Here is a 19,659-nt window from a genome sequence, read left to right on the forward strand (position 1 = left end):
AGTGTTGCCATAATTTGTTGAATAATACATTCCAAAGGAAGGTGTTTTCTTTTTAAGAAAAGGAAAATATGCATGCACACAATCAAAACCTAACAATATTAGATAGTGATGAATTATTCTTTCACACTGTCTCATCTCTTGCTTACAGTATTAATCACTACCACTTCTCTTACTCGTTTCGTTGATGGAGAATATTAATTTTCTGAATCTAATCTAAAGAGTTATAAAACACTTTCAAATCTTTCCTTATAAGCGACCTAATCTCTTCTCTAGAATTTCTGGAACATTATTTGTAAAAGTACTAAAATTTTATTAAAGTTTTCTGCATCCAAAGTTTTTACCAAAAACTTTCAAAATATAAATATTTAAATATACTATTATTCTGAAAACTTTATTGCAGACACATTGGTCAAATTCTTCAGTAGCAGGCAAATAGCAAAATGTTGTCTAGAGACAATGTGTCAGTGAATAGTGCTCTAGAAAGTACATAAAGAACTTTTGCTTCCACATGTAAAAATAACAACTGTGGCATTCAAAATCTTCTTTATGCCACTTATCCAATAATGTATCAAGAAGACCAATTAAGGGTGTTATATGCAACTGAGGAATAACTGAATTCTGCATCTGAAACTAATGATGTACTATATGTTGGCTAATTGAACTTAAATTTAAAAAAAGAAATAGTGAACAATCACATAAAAATAAAAATTGAAAAAAAAAGAACACCAGTTAATAATATATCTACAGTAATCTAGAAAGTTACTAAAGGAGGGATTACTAAAGCAGGGAGCAGGTAGAAAAAATAGAAAGGAAGTATAATTCAGAAAATCATTACTAATTGAATGTCTTTCTTATGTGTGTAATCACAAAATAAGTTGGACTAGAATGGAAAGCCCTGCATCACATTAAATAGTGTTTTTAGATATACTTTTGTCCATTAATCAGGGAAGGGAAAAGGAATGAGCTATAGGTTAGGGAGTAAAAATTTTCATTGAGCAACCACCATGTTGTTATTTTGTTTTTCTTGTTGTTTTTGACAGTCATGGAATTCATGTAGAAAAATCCTCAGTTCAAATTCATTTTCAGCACTGACCCATGCACAATTTTTATTGCTTTATTTTGTATCTCTCCTCTACCATACCCAATTCAAGTTTTATACCCCATTTTTCCTGACTCTAAATAAAAATTAATTAGAAATTGAGAGTATTCTTTTCATGATTATTTTGCATTGATGGTATTGGCTGTAAGGTTTTTTTTCTTTGTTTTTGGCCTAAAATTATGTTTTTGCAAATTATTCATATTGCTTTATGTAGGTAGATTCATTTCTTTTCACCACTGCGGAGTAATCCATCATTGCATATATCATAATTCAGTTAAGAATTCTTCTTCTAACAGAGACAATAGTTTCTTATCTCAAGCTTCTAAGAAGCAGAGTTTGGGATAAAAATTTTTGTGTAAATCACTTACTGAGGGACTGCTCCGAGGAGAAACTTGTAAGGGAGTGAGAAAAGCAGGTAAAGAAGTGGTTTCAGGACTCATCTAGCCTCAGCCTGATCCAAGGGGCTCTTAAGTGTGAATTACACTGTAGAGGTTGCCCCCCCCCCCAGAGGCAGAGTCCGGGTTATTTATTTCCACATCAATTAGTCATCTATAGGCTAATAGATGGCTTTTGAGACAGAACTAGATAGAGGAAAATGAGTGGAAAGTTGGGTTTGGAAAACTTGTAGGCATCTCCTGAGTTGTCTACCAAGCTTCTGCCAACCAAGGTTGAGTCTCTGGAGAAAGGTGCAGCTGTGAAGTGTTTAGTGACCAATACCCATGGCAATTGTGAGACAGGTACACAAAAAGCCTTATAAAGGGGAGATGGTCAGGGTATCAGCAGCATCTGTGGCAATTAGGTTGCTTATATCTCTTTATTATCAAAACAATAATAGGATAGGTGTTCTTGTTCATGTTCCATTTTACACTGTTGCAAGAGTTTTCCTGGATTGCAAAACTACAAACTAGAAGTGGAATTGCAACACTACATTCCACTGCAATCTACTACATAACACATGGACTGTTGAATCATATACACTGTCATTTTGGCCATTTTTTAATTTTCTTCCTCATTTGTAGGCATTCTTTGCACAAATTTCAGATATTGAAGACAAGGTAGGAACTATCTAATTACTGTTGTATTCACTCAAATATTTACATGGCCATCAATCGACATACAACATTTAAATAACAATATCAGCACCATTGTTGATTTCCTTTAGCTTCCTTTTTGTGGGATTTATATTGCTGTTTTTCAAAGGAGAAACCATATGTTGGTATCCCAATCTGAACTTGGATTGTATCTTTCCATTTCAAAGGATTATATCCATTTTGTTGATAGAAATTAAAAAAAGATTAATGATCCATTTTTCTTTGGTGACAACAGCAGCTTGCATTCATATAGAGATCTTCAATCAGTCTAAAAATGATAGTCTTTGGTCAAAAAATATTTGGGATCTTTGTAAGTGTATGGACCAAGCATTTAAAATATATTTGTTGACAGTGTAGCAAAATACAGTTCTTTTAAGAATTACCTGATGGGTAACTAATTTTTAATTGACTATTAGGGGGAGACATGGTATTCTTGGATTTCTTAAAAAACGTAGCAAACAAGGTGCAGCTGGGTGACTGCTGTTGACTTAGGTCATGATCCTGGAGTCCCAGGATCCGTCCCACATCGGGCTCCCTGCTCAGCAGGGAGTCTGCTTCTCCCTCTGACCCTCCCCCCCTCATGCTCTCTCTCAAATAAATAAATAAAGTCTTAAAAAAAACACACACACATCGAAAGAGCAAAATACTTTCTGTCCAAAGCCTTCACTAATCCGCAATGTAAGGTACTATTTGAATATAAATTGAATATAAATGTATACTGCAAGGTATTTTTATTCTATTTTACATAGAGAGAACTGAAGCTTAGAAAGGCAAATCATGTTTTTAAGATCAAAGCTGGCATTCAAACCTAAACGTATCTGATTCCAAAGACCGTCCCTAACCACTGTACGGCCTTGCTATTCCTTGTCTTTCAGAGGACTGAGATATGTGGATCTGGGCTGGGTGGAAGCCTGGTTCAAGAATGTGATTTGAGGGGAAAAAAAAAAAAAAAAATCCAGTCATCGTTGTATGCCCTTTCGGTTTCATACTACGGACTCTTTATTGCTCAAGCAAAGATTCTTTGCCCAAAAAGCCCAAGAGGTGAATTTTTATTTTATAACTTTAAAGGCACCACTTTCCCTTGTTGCAAATTCTCTGCTAAAACAGAAAGAGTATGAACACTTTTAGTTCTTTCCATAACACCTGCATAACTCTGAACAAAAATCTGGAAAAGAAAATACGGGAAATATAAATATTGATCGATCTTATTACTTTATATTAAAAAAAAATCACCCCCAATTCACAGAAGTTTAGAACTAACCTACTGTGGTGGAATAGAATGGAAGAATGGGCCAATATGAAGAAATCTGTTATAAATTCCATCTCCTCTTTACAAATATTTCAAAAACCATTTCCAAAATCTAAAAATATCAGAATAGAAAAAAAAAGCTCACAGTAAGTTAAAAAATAAAAAATTATTACATGAAAAGTAATATATGTACAGAATAATAATAAAGATACTACTTATTATTTAATAAAGATACTACTAAAGGCGTCTCTATTAAACTGCACAAAAAAGAGCCCCTCACTAACAGTATTTTACATATTCTGAAATTTATAACAATAAAATATGAAGGGATCTAGACATATTGACATAAGTTTAGCTAAAATATTAATAGTATATAAGAGAAATTTCAGTTCAATTCATATTACTATCCTTTAAAGAAAGTGTACATTGTTCTGTACATGGAACAGCAATGATTGTTTTTCCAAAGTGATAAAATCTGCCATTTGCAATGATGTGGATGGAACTAGAGAGTATTATGCCAAGCGAAATATGTTGGTCAGAGAAAAACAAATACCATGTGATTTCACTCAAATGTGGAGTTTAAGAAACAAAGCAAATGAGCAAAGAGGGAAAAAGAGAGGCAACCCAAGAACCAGACTCCTAACTGTAAAGAACGAACTGATGGTTACCAACAGGGAGGGGTTGGAGGGATGGGTAATACAGGCAGTGAGGTTTAAGGAGGACACTTGTGATGAGCACCAGGTGTTGTATGGAAGTGTTGAATCACTATATTGCACACCTGAAACTAATATTACTATATTTTAACTAACTAGGATTTAAATTAAAACAAAAAAAATCTCCAAGATCCCATAGCAAAATTTAAAAAATGATAAAATTTTCTATATACAATATATTTTAGATACATTTAAAATTAAAACAGAAAAGAATAAAATAATTGCAAATTATTGCAATATTTTGCAAATAATTGCAAGTTATTGCAATTATTGCAATATTTATTGCAAATAATTGCAAATAATTGCAATTAATTGAATGAGTCTCATCTTTGAATAGAAATATCATCTCTAAGCATAAATATTATAAACAAAATTACAATGCAAGTGAAAGCCTTGCCTCTAGTTACCCAAGGACTCCCATTGACTTGAATACTGTGGCTAGCAAACCAGGCCTGAGAGGCATCCACAAAGCAACACAGGCAACGTGAAGGGGCCAGATTTATTCTGAGACAGCACTGCTGATGCAGTTGCTCTCAGAATGTAATGTTCACTATTCCCACAGTGAGTTAGTTCCTTCTGTTACCCAACAGCCAAAATTCTTGAAAGGAAAAAAGTCAATGGCCAGATGTCTAGCCTGCTAATTGGAGAATCAGATCAATTAACACAGCTACAATTCCCTAATCCATCTTTCAAATTCCCATTGAAATGGCTGTGCCTAGAAATGCAATGTGGAAAGTAAAATTTATTTCTTTACTAGATATCCTGAATTCTACTCTCTAATTTTAATAATAAAAATTGAATACAAAACATGTTAAAAATCCCCAAATTGTCGAGCCTGAAAAACATCAGAAGGATCTGAGTTGGCAGCGGGAACAAATGTTAAATCTGTACAAAGTCAAGTGAAAAAGAAAGTGAGACAGATATCTGAAATTACACAACCAGAATCTTTTCTTTTCTCTTTAAGATTTTATTTATTTATTTGACAGAGAGACAGTGAGAGAGGGAACACAAGTAGGAGGAGTGGGAGAGGGGGAAGCAGGCTTCTCGCCAAACAAGGAGCCCCCCAGGACTCTGGGATCATGACCTGAGCTGAAGGCAGATGCTTAATAACTAAGCCACCCAGACACCCCAAAATCTTTTTTTTCTTAAGATTTTATTTATTTATTTGAGAGAGAGAGAGAAAGAGAGAGAGAGAGAGAGCACAAGTGGTTATATATGGGGAGGTTGTATGGGATGGGGTGAAAACATTTTTTTGTATGTCTTCTTCATATTTGAATTATTACCTATTTTATTTCTCTAAAATACAATACCAGAATGGGAAGTTTCATGATAATTTTGACTAAAAGTCCCCAGAAATTCCCAACATGAGGTGCTAGACCACATAAACAATAGAACTTGCAGAAGAGAAAACCAGGAGTTGATTTTAAAACCCAAATGTAAACATGGGAGAAGTTCTATATGAGGAAAATAATTTCTTTAAAGACTATTGTAAATGTACAAGTTACTATTGTAAACTTCAATCAGTTGAGGAGGGTCTCGGTGAGTCTTCCTAGAGCTTGTCCTCCTTGGTTTGTAAGAGGCAGTGGGATCGTGTCTGATTTACAATGAAGAAATGAAAAGCCAGAGACTGTCTAGAACCACAGGCTCTGATGGCAAAACAAAATGTAGTTCTGTTTGCTCTTAGAATATGTTGGAACACGTAGTGAGACCTCAGCATTAGAGTCCTGATGGGGTTTTAGAATCATCTTGTCTGTATCTATAAAAGAATTTGATGGAATTTTGAGAATTTCATTAAAACTGTATATAAACTGAGAATTGATTATTCTTACTATGGTGAGTCTTTCAATCCATCTATAATGCTTCAATTTATTTAGATCTTATTTCGTTTTTATTTTAGAATTTCCAAAATGCAAGTCCCATGTTCATGTTTTGTTGAATTTACACAAAAATACTCACATTTTTTGTTACTACACTCCTTTGGTTGCCTGGGAAGGGAGCTGTGATACTAACATGGCCCCAAGTACTCAGCTCCACTTTGGCCCACATAGCTCCTCCATGAAGGGTCTCCACCTGGCTGTCCAGGTGAGGCCTCCTCCAGACACCGACCACTGGGATCTCGGGATCAGGTGCAGGATCGGCTGCTTGCACAGCCGATCCTGATGAGCTCCTCATGGTCAGGTGCAGGCACTCTCAGTGGGTCCACAACATCTTGCAATGGCGCTTAAGGTGAAGTCTCCAAGAAACAGCCCTCCGGAACATTTGGTGTGCAGACAATTGACTTTCTATGCTGATGATGCCTCAGTGTGCTCTTTTTTCTCCTCCTTGCACTTAGCGACAATGGTATTGTTTTTGATTTCAGTTTTCAAGTATTTGTTTCAAAGATACAGAAGACCAGTCGCTTTTTGTCTGTTAATCTTGTATACTGTGACTTTGCTGAATTAACTTATTTGTTCTGAAAGTTTGTTATGCGGAATTTTCTACACGGATGATATATCATCAGCAAAAAGAGGGGTTTATTTCAACTTGTCTAATTTGTGTGCATCTGATTTCCTTTTCTTGCCCTATTGTATTGACTAGAACATAAAAAACATCTTGAAGAACATTGGTGACTGTGGGCACCCTTGCCTTGTGACTTTGGTGGAAAAATTTCTTTCACAAGTAAGTGTGATTATTTTATGGTTTTTGTAGATGTTCTTTATCAACTTGTGGACCTCTCTCTATATCCCTATTTTTCAGTAAGTTTCTCTTATCATTTTGATTTTTTGTAAATGTTTTGTCTGCCTCAGTTGATATTATGTTTTCTTTTTTAACCTATTGATATAATGGATTATATTAATTAACTTTCCAATTTTGAGCTAGCTGTGTATTCCTGGAAATAACACCACTTGGTTATAATTTATACTTTTTATTTATTGCTGAATTACATTTACTAATATTTTAAGAGTTTTTACATCCAAAGTCATGTGGAATATGGTCTGTATTTTTCTCTTTATGTATTGTCTCTCTCTGGTTTTGATAAATGATAAGGACTTCATAAAGTCAGTCGAAAAATGTTCCCTCTAATTTTTGGAAGAGATTGTGCAGAATTGATGTTACTTTTTCTTTAAGTATTTGATGGAATTTGTGAGTGAAACCATCTGGGCCTGGAGATTGCTTTTTGAGCATCTTTAAATTAAATTTTCAATTTCCTGAATAGTCATGGTGCTTTTTAAATGATCTGCTTCATATTTCGTGCATTGTGGCATTTTGTACTTTTCCAGGAATTGTCCATAACATCTAAGTTGTCGAATGTGAGTAGTTGCTTGTAGTATTACGTTATCATGCTTTGGTCATGTTTGTGTAGGGTTTTGCAGTGGTATCCTTTGTTTTGTTGATTTTCTTTATTGCCTTTTTCTTTTCAATTCCAACGTTCTTTGCCCTTATTGTTATTATTTCCTTCCTCTGATTGCTTTGTATTTTAATTTATTATTCTTTTTCTAGTTCATTAAGTGATTTGAATTTTTTGAGATTTTCCTCTTTTCTACTATAGACATGTAGTGTTCTACATTTCCCTCTGGGAATTACTTTAGTTGCCTCCAACAGTTTTTGATATGTTTGTTTTCTTTTTTTGTTTGTTTGTTTTCTTTTTTATTCAGTTCCATGTATTTTTGGAAAAAATTTCTTTAGATTTCACTTTTGACACCTGGTTTATCTAGGGGTGCATTGTTTAGTCCCAAGCAATTGGAGATTTTCCTGTATCTTTGTGTTATTTATTTCCAGTTTGATTCCACTATGATCAGAGAACACACTCTATATTATTTTAATTCCTTAACATTTGTTGAGGTTTGTTTTATGGCCCAGCATATATGGGTATTTGTTTATTGCAAAGAAAAGGTTGTTGATAGGAGTGGTCTGTAAATGTGACTAGATCCTATTTGTTGCTGGTATTGTTGGATTATTCTCTATCTTTGCTGATTATCTGTCTAAATGTCCCATCAGTTGTGGAGATAAGTGTTCTTAAGTCTCTAAATATAACTGTGGAGTTGCTTATTTCCCCTTTTGTTTCTGTCATATTTTGCTTCGTATGTTTTTCAGTACTATCATTTGGTGCATACACATTTAGGATTGCTATATATGGACTAGTCCTTTTACCTTTATGTAATGTCCTTCTCTGCCCCAGGAACTTTCTTTGCCTGGAAATCTACTTTATTTGGATAAAAACCTTCTCATTCCTGCTTTATTTGATTAATTTTTTTTCACCCTGTGTTTTCAAAAGCCAACCCCTATCATTTTATTTGAAGAGAACTTCTTATAGACATCATATTGTTAGATCCTGTTTTTTTTAAAGATTTTATTTATTTGATAGACAGAGATCACAAGTAGGTAGAGAGGCAGGTGGGGGTGAGGGGAGCAGACTCTCTGCTGAGCAGAGAGCCAGATGGAGGTCTCGATTCCAGGACCCTGGGATCATGACCTGAGCTAAAGGCAGAGGCTTTAACCCACTGAACCACCCAGGTGCCCCAGAGACTATTGGATTCTTAACAGAAAACTCAAAAGGAAGAGAAGTACCTTTTGTATTTTCCCATATTTTGCTCTTTCCCTTACTCTTTCTTGTTTTTTATTGCTCCACGTTTCCTACTTTTTTCCTGTCTGTTCACATAATTTCTTTTAGTCATTCTTTTATATTGATCTACTGGAGAACATTTCTCTTAGGTTTCCTTCATCTGAGAATGTCTTAATTTACCCTTTTTTGTTTGTTTGCCTCTGTGAAGCCTTTGACCAACCTCTATTTCCTCCAATCCCCAACCCCTGATAATCATCATTCTAGTCTTTATTTCCATGAGTTTGGTTTTTTAGATTCCATATATAAATGATACACAGTATTTGTCTTTGTCTGACTGACTTCACTTAATTGGCATAGTGCCCTCAAGGTCCATCCATGTTGTTGTGAATGACAGGATTTTCTTCTTTCTCACGGCTATATATATAATGTTCATTATATATATATGTACACACACACACAGACACACACACCACATTTTCTTCATTCGTCTGTTGATGGATTCTTAGGTTGTTTCCATATCTTGGCTATTATGAGTAATGCTGCAAATGAACATGGAAGTTCTAGTATTTCTTTCAGATCCTGTTTTCATTTCCTTTGACTCTATACCCAGAGTGGGACTACTGCATCATATCATAGCTCTATTTTTTAATTTTTTGAGGATCCTCCATTCTGTTTTCCCCGTTTACTTCTGAATTATATTTTCACTTGATAGAGTATTCCTGTTAGTTTCTTTTCTCAGCACTTTTTTCCCCCTCAACTCTGTATTTCTGAAGTATATTGTCACTTGATACAGAGTCCTTGTTTGATGTGTTTTTATTATGTTCTGTTTTTTCTTTTTCTTTTCTTTCCTCAGCACCTGAAAAATATGCCACTTCTTTCTGGCTTCAGTGACTTCTCATGAGAAACCTGTTATTCAAACCCTTTATTCAAATTCTTTTTCCCCTCTGGTAGTAAGGTTTTTTGTTTTCTGTTTTTTGTTTTTTGTTTTTTTTTTTCTTTTCTTTTCCTTTCCTCTTTTTATTTTTCTGACTGCTTTCAAGATTTTTTTTTCCTGATGTTTACTTTTTAGGCGTGTGTCTCATGTGTAATGGTTTGCATTTATTTTGTATTGTCCTGTTCAGGGTTCTCTCAACTGCTGAATCTGAGCTTTATGTCATTTGCCAAATATGGGAAATATTTAGCCATTATTTCTTTAAATACCTTTTCAGGCCCAATATCTTTCCTCTCTCCACTCCAATAACATGAATGTTAAATCTTTCATTATATTCCCACATGTCTCTGAATCTCTATTTATCTTTTTTTTTTTTTTTTTTTTTTTCCTTTAGTCTGTTTTCTCTCATTCAGATTGGGTAAATTTGGGGGGGGGGTATCATCTCAAGGTCACTGTTACTCTTGTCTTCTCCATTCAGCTGCTGAGCCCATTCGTTGTTTTTAAAACTTTGGCATCCAAGGATGAGCAGGAAAGAATGACTCCTCACGGCTGGGCAGGTAGCTAGTAAGCTGCTGTGTGGCTTTACTAGTTCATGCTCCCTACTAGACCTCTGTTGCTGGTGTCCTAAGTGAGAGGAGGATCATATGGGAGATCCATATCACTGCTAGCAGTCATGGAAATCCTGGTTTTCCCGAGGCCTCCTCTGAAACAATCTCTTTGTAGAGAGGAGGAACACATCACTAACACTAAAATGTACAGGCCTCCCTTGTGATCTCTACTGCCATCACAGCAGGAGCTCACTGCCACTCATTTTGGATGAAAGTCATAGTTGCATACTCTGACATCACCCTTACGGAAATTTGGTGAGCCATCACATTCTGATGAATATGGACATTTAGGCTTTCCCCTTGGACTTGGGGAGAGGGCTGGTAGTGGGGCCCTCTCCCCACCCCTGTTTTTTCTTTGATGCTTGCCTGAAGTAGAGTGGTTATGACTGAAAATTTTCTGTTTTGCTAGCCTGCACTTTTACGGGTTGTTTTACTAGAGAGAAACATCCATCTTTCTTTCTTTCTATACCCATTGTCTTTTTTAGATGGGTGCCTTCACCAGTATTCATCCATTTAGTCTGATATATATGAAGTAAAAAAAAAAAAAAAATGTAGAGAAATCACCCCTGTTTGGGTCCTCAGGATGTGATCCACACTTTTCTCTCTACCTTTGTCCTTTGACTCTTAAGGAACAAACAAACAAAACACACACACACACATACACACACACAGCCCCAAGTCAATTAAATTAGCTAATGGGCAAAGAAGATAAAGAGACATGTCACTGTAGATGATATGCAGATGGAAAGTAAGCACATGAAAGGATGTCCAACCTCCTAGCCATTAGGGACTTGCATCTATTACATCAACAAAATGAAACATACATAAAATGGCATAGTCACTTCGAAAAATAATCTGTCAGTTTCTTTTAAAAAAATAAGTAAACAGACACTTATCATATGACACAATAATCTGACTCCTGGACACTTATTTTTGAGAAATTAAGGCACATTACAATCTGCCTGTGAATGTTCATAGCATGTTCTGTGTATAGCATATGAACATAGCATGTTCATAGCATATTCTGTGTTCATAGAATGTTCTGTGTATAATAGCCAAACTCTGGAAGCATTCAAAATATTCCTGGAGAGAGGAATGATTAAACAGCCTCTGGTACAGCTACCCTGTGGAATCCTACTCTGTGATAAAAGGGATGAACTATTGATACATGCAGCAACTTGGATGGACCTCAAGGGTGTTATTCTGAGTGAAGAAGCCATTTCCAAAGGTCACATACTGTTTGATTCCATTTATGTAGCATTCTCTAAGTGATAAATCTATAAAGATGAAGAACATATTATTAGTAGTCAGGATTTAAGAATGGTCTATTTGGTTTCCTACGGCTCCTGTAACAAAGTAGAGGTTTCCCTGCTATCCAAAAGAAGAGTGTTCCTATGAAACCTTTCATAAGTCCAAATGGTGAAAAGTGAAGAAGCAATTACCTTTAATATACATGGGGAAACTTTTTGAGCATTTCCAGATCCCCTTCCAAAAACCTCTCTTAGGCTTTTCTGATACCTTAGGACACATCTTACTAATGGTTGCACAAAATCAATCGAGGTAAAGCACAAATGCTCACACAGTTCACAGCTGTGGTAGCTTGATGCTGAGTGTAGTGACCAGGGAGGGAGGTTGGTGACATGCTTCCTGCTCGGGTGTGTGTTTCCTCTATAAGGGCTCATGCCAAAACAAATGCTGAATACAATTTTCCTCTTTTTTTTTTTTTTTTAAGAGAAAACTCTCTTTGGATTTCTTTCAGTTAGCAAAAATAGGTACTAATATAGCTCCTTTAGAAAAGTGTAGTGGCATCCAGAGAGGAGGTGGGTGGGGAGATGGGTGAAATAGGTAAAGGGGGTTAAGAGCACACTTATCGTGATGAGCACTGAGTATCATCTAGAATTGCTGAATCACTATGTTGTACACATGAAAGTAATAAGCACTGTTATGTTAACTATACCAGAATTGAGAAATAAATAAATCAATAAAATGAAGACTGAGTGGCATACGTTGAACTTTCAAAGAGCAGGGGATATCTGTACCATTAACCAGGCAGCTTAAAACAACAGAAATTTATCCACACAGGTCTGGAGGCTAGCAGCCTGAAATCCGGGTGTTACCACCATTCCCTCTGGAGTCACTGAGAAAGAAATTTTTCTATAACTCTCCTAGCTTCTGATGTCTGCTGACTACCCTTGGGTTTTCTTGGCTTGTTGCTGTATAACTCCAGTCTCTCTCTGTTTTCATGTGACTTTCTTTCCTGGGCTTTTTTGTATCGTCTCCTCTTCTTCTAAGGGCACAAGTCATTGGACTTAGATTCCACCCTAAAATATAGCACTTTTTTATCTAAAAATCCTAAACTAACTGTTCCTGCAGAAACCCATATCAAATAAAGGCACATTCTTTAGGTTCTAGGAGGAAATGAATTTTTGAGGTATGTCATTCAACCCATTATAGATGGCGAGGGGGAAACGGGGTCAATGTGCCTATAAAAGGGTAGAATGTGGAAGATCTTTGTGGTGATAAAGTAGAGCTATATATTGATTGTATTAAGGGTTACATGAGTCTACACATTTGATAAAGGACATGAAACTTTTAAACATTCACTGTACGAATACCAATTTTCTGACTTTGATATTCTTTTATAATTGTGGAAGACCTAACCTTGGGGGAAAACGGTATAGAATGCATGGGACCTATATGTATTCTCTTGGTAACTTCTTGTTGTATCAAAATGAAAGTTACAAAAGAGGACCTGGTAGTTTTCTTGTGGATGACAGCTTTTCCCATAATTATGTGTAAATATCCTTTGCTTTCTTTCGTGTTTAATATAAGAGATGGTCTCTGCCTCTTGAGGTAAGGAAAAAACACATTAATAATTGCTGAAGTATGTCATGAGTCATATGTTTAATACTATAATAGATTGCTTATGTTGTCCTAGAGTATATACATTTGCTCAGTGCTGTAGGGATGAGATCCATTACTGCTTGCTCCTGAACTGAATATCAGGCCTAGAGTATCATTGTCTATATAATGAAGCTAAATTAAAACCCAAATTAACTGTGAAGTGTCATAATGCATCTTACGTAGTCAAAACTCTTTCCTACCCTCAAACTGATTTATTTAAATTTAATGGGTTCAGTTGAAAAGAGGATGATAGAATGATTACAGAGTTTTAAAAGCACAGAAGCTTCTCCCTAAAGGTAAAAGGGGAACATGCAGTCTCTTTATTTGCATAAGCTTTTTACAAAATAGATGAAATAGAACGTTGTCTAGGGAAAGTAATTAGCACTGGAAATTTACAAAAAAAAAAAAAAAGAGAGAGAGAGAGAGAGAGAAAAGGAGGAAAAACTTCAATGGTGTGTCCTTTAAAGTGATTTAAATGTTATTACTGAAAGAATTACTTGAAAGCCATTTTTCTTACTAAATTTTTTTTTGAATCTTAGGAATACACAGAAGGACTTTCTGTGGCTTAAAACCACGTGATAGCTATATTTAGGTAATTGATTACCAGGTGTCTGTTCTGTTAAAATGAGATTCCTCCTCCTCTGTCCACCTCCGATTTAACACAAAAATATGTTACTAAGGGGAATTTAGACCTAATTAGGATTGACACTTCTTTTCACAGAAAACTTCCATAGGTAGAATCAAAATGTCATACGGGAAATAAAGCTGTAAGAGAACAGAACTGCAAAGAGGGGAAAAAAGAGTCACAACCCAGGTTATGGATCATTTGTGAGAATGGTGATGCCATTTTCTAATTAGATTTGACTTTCAAATTTTGTATTTACAGACAGAAATGAGCCATGAATTATTATTTTGAACTATCATTCTTAATCTGATAGGAGGCTGATAGCAGGCTTACAATGAATTTTTAAGTGATAGTTTTTCCCACTTAGTATCGTGGCATAAATATTAATATCAAGAATAGTACCCTACAGTTATCTAATGTTTTCAATGTCAAAACATCAAAAGATATTTTACAGATTAAGTGCCTTACCTTTGTGGTAGGATTTACCAGAAATTTAAAAGCAGTTACAGTCCATTGCAAACTGAGGTGAACTATATAATTTATTTTTCAAAATCAAATTGAGTTAAAATGGCCAGTATAAAATAATTAAGGAAAAGTGTTAAATATATTTTATGGATAAATATTGAACCACATATTAAAACCATTGCATTATATAAGGCATTTTAAATTTTTAGAATATTATTTAGGATCCAAATGTTTCATCACCATTATTAGTGCCAGTTTACTGACTGTGTTATTCAGCTCAGGTTGCTATAACAAAATGCATAGACTGGTCTGTGGCTTAAACAACAGACATTGGTTTTTCCCAGCTCTGTAAGAACAAGGTGCTGACAAATTCAATTCTTGGTAAGGACTTGAGTAAGGACTTGGTAAGGTAGAGAGCTACCTTCTTGCTGTGTGCTTATACAGTCTTTCTTAGGTACTTGCTTGCAGAGAGAGAGCTATCTCTGCTTTCCTTTTCTTAAATAGGCACTAATCCTTTCGTGGCATTCCCATTCTCATGACCTAGTCTAAACCCAATCCCATCTCCAAATATCCCCATGTGATGGCACTTTCCATTTCAAAATAAATCTCTTAATTCATAATGCTCTGTTTAACAGTTATTTTATAGTAAAACTACTTAGGTGTTGGTCTCCATCACTAGTCAGCTTCTTAAAAACTAAAGAATGAATTATTCATATCCATTCTCCCAACTGTCTAGTGCAATGTCTGGTGCATCTGACAGCCTTTTGTTCCAGACTGCCTCCTCAAAGATATTTTTATAGCAAACAGCTTTGGAAAATAAAGATAGTGTCTTCTTCCAGAGCAAGGGCATATTTTTTGTACTGTCCGGGATAACAAAGGTAATGTCTGCCTCCCAGGCGAAGGACAGATTTGCTTGCAGTCTATTATAAAAAATTTAACTCCCCTAAATGCAGGGTTCCTCAACTACAATTCAAACATAGTGCATGCTCAGTTTCTATCTGGACTACTTCATGTCTTCCCCATGAGATTTGTTTTGAAAAAGAATGATGTAAACTTGTAGTTCATGGATTTCTCTGTGCCCATGTGTAATTAAGTTTTTTGGCTATGTCCTAGGAATTCCAAGTCATTCAGCATTCATAAAACTATGGCAGGCTGACTTATCAATATTCAAGTCGAGTAAAATCTCAGACCCTACACATTTATTGGTGTTAGGTATGCAAAAGATGTATATTAAATGTGTTTTATTGAATTATGGATGGAAAAAAGAAAACAAAAGCCTACTCAATCATTAAGTCCACATTTCCTTTCATACACTTAACACATGAGGAATCTGATGTTCCGAAAAGTTAAGTGACCCATTCTCTGAGGTGATGACTAATCATATTTTTGCTATTCCTTAATTCATGGTAATTCTTAAATTTTATAATTTTGTTTTATTCAAAATATTTAATGAATTTTATGATCATGTAGAAAATAACTATAAATGCATTTTGCCATGCGATGTCAGTTCTAATGTTTATTATTTGCATTTATAATCATATTGGTGATGTGTGCCTTTAATTATTCAGGATAATGCAAAATGAAAAAAGATGATTCATTATGCACGTAATGAATTCATGGTAAGACAAGGCCAAGTTTTTTAGTAATTTAATGAGGAAAAAAAGGTGAAATAATTAATTTTTCAAGTGGTCCATGATAGGATAGGATAGGCATATACATTTTGGTGAATCTGCATTAACCAATACGTTAAATTAATGTTATTGATTTAAATTTTATTGATTTTTAAATTATTATTATATTCAATTGGTAATTTCATGTGTTTTTTAATTTCTGTGAGGTATGGACATGAGATACCTATATTTATATTTTTAAATGTAGGGGACATTACATTCTAAGAATCTAAATTAACAGGGAACATTAACAAGAAAGTTGTCTCAAGAAGTCTGTATATGTACATTAACCTTCACTTCAGGAGCTCTGCTCCAAGCCACAAAGCTAAACACATAGCAAAGATTTTTTAAATCAAGATTTTTCCATTGTATCATTTTGATCCCTTTATTCTTTATTATTTCTGGAATAATAGAAAAATAATAGAAGAATAATTGAAAAATATCCTCGTTGTCTATTAAACTTCGATGTAGTGAAACTGAATTTCAGAATCTAAAGCTATTTGGATCTGAAAACTTGTAAATGGTCTGGTAATTGTGATTCAGATGTTTGAAGTTCCACTGACAAAAGGATATGGCAATAATATAAGTCACCGCCTTATTATTAGTGATTCTATAATGCAGTGTTCTTGAATGCAGATCTGTGAAAATCAACATAGGGAATAATTTTATACAATCCCTTTATTTTCTCATGATAAGATCATAAATTAATCACATAGTTTATATTCTCCCTTCTTCTCAAACTTTCAAAATATTTAAAGTTAAAAGTGGTAGTTTGGGATATAATCTCACCTTTTAGTAAAGTTAGTATGTTTTTTCTTTGATTTATTCATTGAAATTACTATTTATCACATACAGTGTTTGTTACTCCATGCTCCTTCTTTGTGATAAAAGTTTTTATCCCCACACTTCTTCCCACCTATCTCTGTTATGCTCTTCTTACTTTTTGTTGTTACTGTAATTATGAAACAGCAGAATATATTAAAACATCCTCGGGACTGATTCTTAATTTATATAAAAATGGAAACAAGTATATTTTCAAGTTCTGGTATTTTAAATTGACTTTACATTTTGAGATTTAATCCACAACTTTGGTTAATATGACTTAGCCCACAATAGTGTTGACTCTTTTCAGTGGCAGAACCAGAAAGAATTGATCTTTTTAGCTCAAATGTTAAACTTTAAGATTTATTTTCTTTAAAAAGGACATTTCATCACTAGTAATTGAAATGCTGTTGCCTTTTAAATAGTATACATCTAAACAACAGAACTCTGTCAAGGAACCCTGAGTGAGCTTTAAGTTTTGTGGAGAATTTCCAGCACTTCTTATATTGGACTAAAGCTGGTTTCTTAAGCCAAATTCTTATGTATCGAAAAAACCAGAAGTCATTTAAAAGGAAATAAAAACCTAACTACACCTTTGTTTGAACAATAAAAAGATTAATATAATAAATTTGCATCAATGGTCTCTAATTTTGGGGATTCAGAATCTATTGAGTCCTTATTGATTGTAGAAATCCATGCAACTTAAGGTCAACCAAAGGGATGGAAATGATAGTTAACTATTCTTAGGTCCTGGGAGTGGCCAAGGAAAGGTCTGAATGGCCTTGGTGATTCATTTTCTTACTCATTTTGAGAGTTTAGAGGAGAACCTGGTTAGCAGATCGGTTTAGTTCTCGAGAATAGGCTGGGGCTAGCAGCTGTGTTCCAGAGGCTGATGCATTCTGATCAGGTCACTTCCTTGACAGGAAAATTTCCTTTGTTACAATTCACATTAATTTCCCTCTTCCACCGTGTTCCTATAGATATGTAAAGCAGTACGGAGACAGTATTGTTTCCCATTGGGGCACTAGCCATGATGTAAGTGGATTATTTTTGCTTAGTTTAAGGAGATAATTGGGGTCCCTAGATATATACAGTACTCTTCTCTACTGTTTATTTTTATCTAATAGAACTCTTTTACACATGTACCATTCACACATACTACCACCACCAACAAAAACAATGACAAATGCTAATTGGTGTCAGAAAAGGAAGAAGCTATAAATGTAATCTTAATACACATGAATGAAATTATTTATCAGTTTTATCTAACTTTAGGAAAAGCATAGCAATTGATATGTAACTTGTGTCTGTCTTAGAGATGTTCAGGGAGAAATCGTGGCGTTAAATCCTGTAATCATACTAATCAGACCTTCAGATAGTATTAATTAGTGGAAATACTACTTTATCCTTGGAATTCTTTTTATGGAGTATGTGTAGGTTGCTCATGATAAATAAATGTTTAGTTAATTTATGGAGCATAGCCTACTGGAAAATGTTAAGTGTCTATCCCATAATTTTTTAGGTAAAAAGTATTAATCTTTAATAATTAAAATAGCTCTTTTTATAATCGATGCCCTGCTATGCATTATTTAAGTCCTCAAATATCGTGTCTGGGCCAGAGTTTATCTTTATGCTCTAAGGAGGAATCTGACAGTTCTAGGTTTCTGCATGCTTTGCCTGTGCCTCACAATTTTCTGTATTCTTCTCATTTTTAGTCAAGTTTGATACCTGAAAGGATATCAGATTCTTATGAGTATGGTTTGACAGTCAGACCCTTTGCATTATTTTAGTTACATTTCGAAAGAGTCTGTCTTTCAACAGAAGAATTGTTCTTTGTTCAGAGAAATGATTAATGTTGGTATGGTAGCTCCTGTGACAGCCTAAGGGGAAGACTTCCTAAGGGGAAATGTGTTTAATATAGGGGGATCACACTTTCTTACTGGTGTAGTCCTAGGTATCTTAAAAAATCTTCCAATTTGCTGAAAGAATGTGTGTATGGTTTTTTGGATACAGGGTATAGACCAAATCTTTTGTGGACATAATGCCATTCGTCCATAATAACAAACACAAGAGTTTCATATCCCCTTTTGAGATTTAAAAAAATCAAAGCTCAGAGAGGCAAGCAAAATTTTATTTGGGAATATTGGTTGTTGTCAATGAATGGGAGATCCTCTTATTCAGTGATATTTAATATTATGTGTGGACTTGACTGAGTTCTGGTATACTCAGATATTTGGTTAGATGTCATTTTGGGATGCATCTATGAGGTTGTTTCTTGAGAAGATTAGCATTTGAATCAGAGACTGAGTAGAGCAGGTTCCCCTCCCTAATGTGAGTGGGCATCATCCAATCTATTAAAGGCCTGGATAGGACAAAAAGGTGGAGGGAGAATTTGCTCTCAGAATGATGGTTTAAACTGGGAAATCTGTCTTGTGTCCTAGGACTGGACTTTTATCATAGGTGTTCTTAGTTCTTAGGTACGCGACTGAAATTACACCACTGGAGTACATGGGTTTCTAGCTTGAAGTCTGCAGATTGTGGAACTTCTCAGCATCTGGAATCACATGAACCAACTCTTTATAAATTTCCATAAATCTCTTATAGATAGATATAGGTATAAATCTGTGTTAATATATATCCTTTTGGTTTTGTTTCTCTGGAGATTTGGGTAATGCTTCTAGAGGAACAGAATATTAAGGATGAGTTTTATGAATTGGCTCTTTAATTTGATTAGATTTCAAGATTCTTTTTTTTTTTTTTTTTTTTTTTAAAGATTTTTTTTATTTATTTGACAGAGAGAAATCAGAGCTAGGCAGAGAGGCAGACAGAGAGAGGGGGAAGCAGGCTCCTGCTGAGCAAAGAGCCCGATGCGGGGCTCGATCCCAGGACCCTGAGATCATGACCTGAGCTGAAGGCAGAGGCTTAAACCACTGAGCCAC

Source organism: Martes martes, assembly GCF_963455335.1.
Source record: "Martes martes genome assembly, chromosome: 5".
Classification (NCBI taxonomy): domain Eukaryota; kingdom Metazoa; phylum Chordata; class Mammalia; order Carnivora; family Mustelidae; genus Martes; species Martes martes.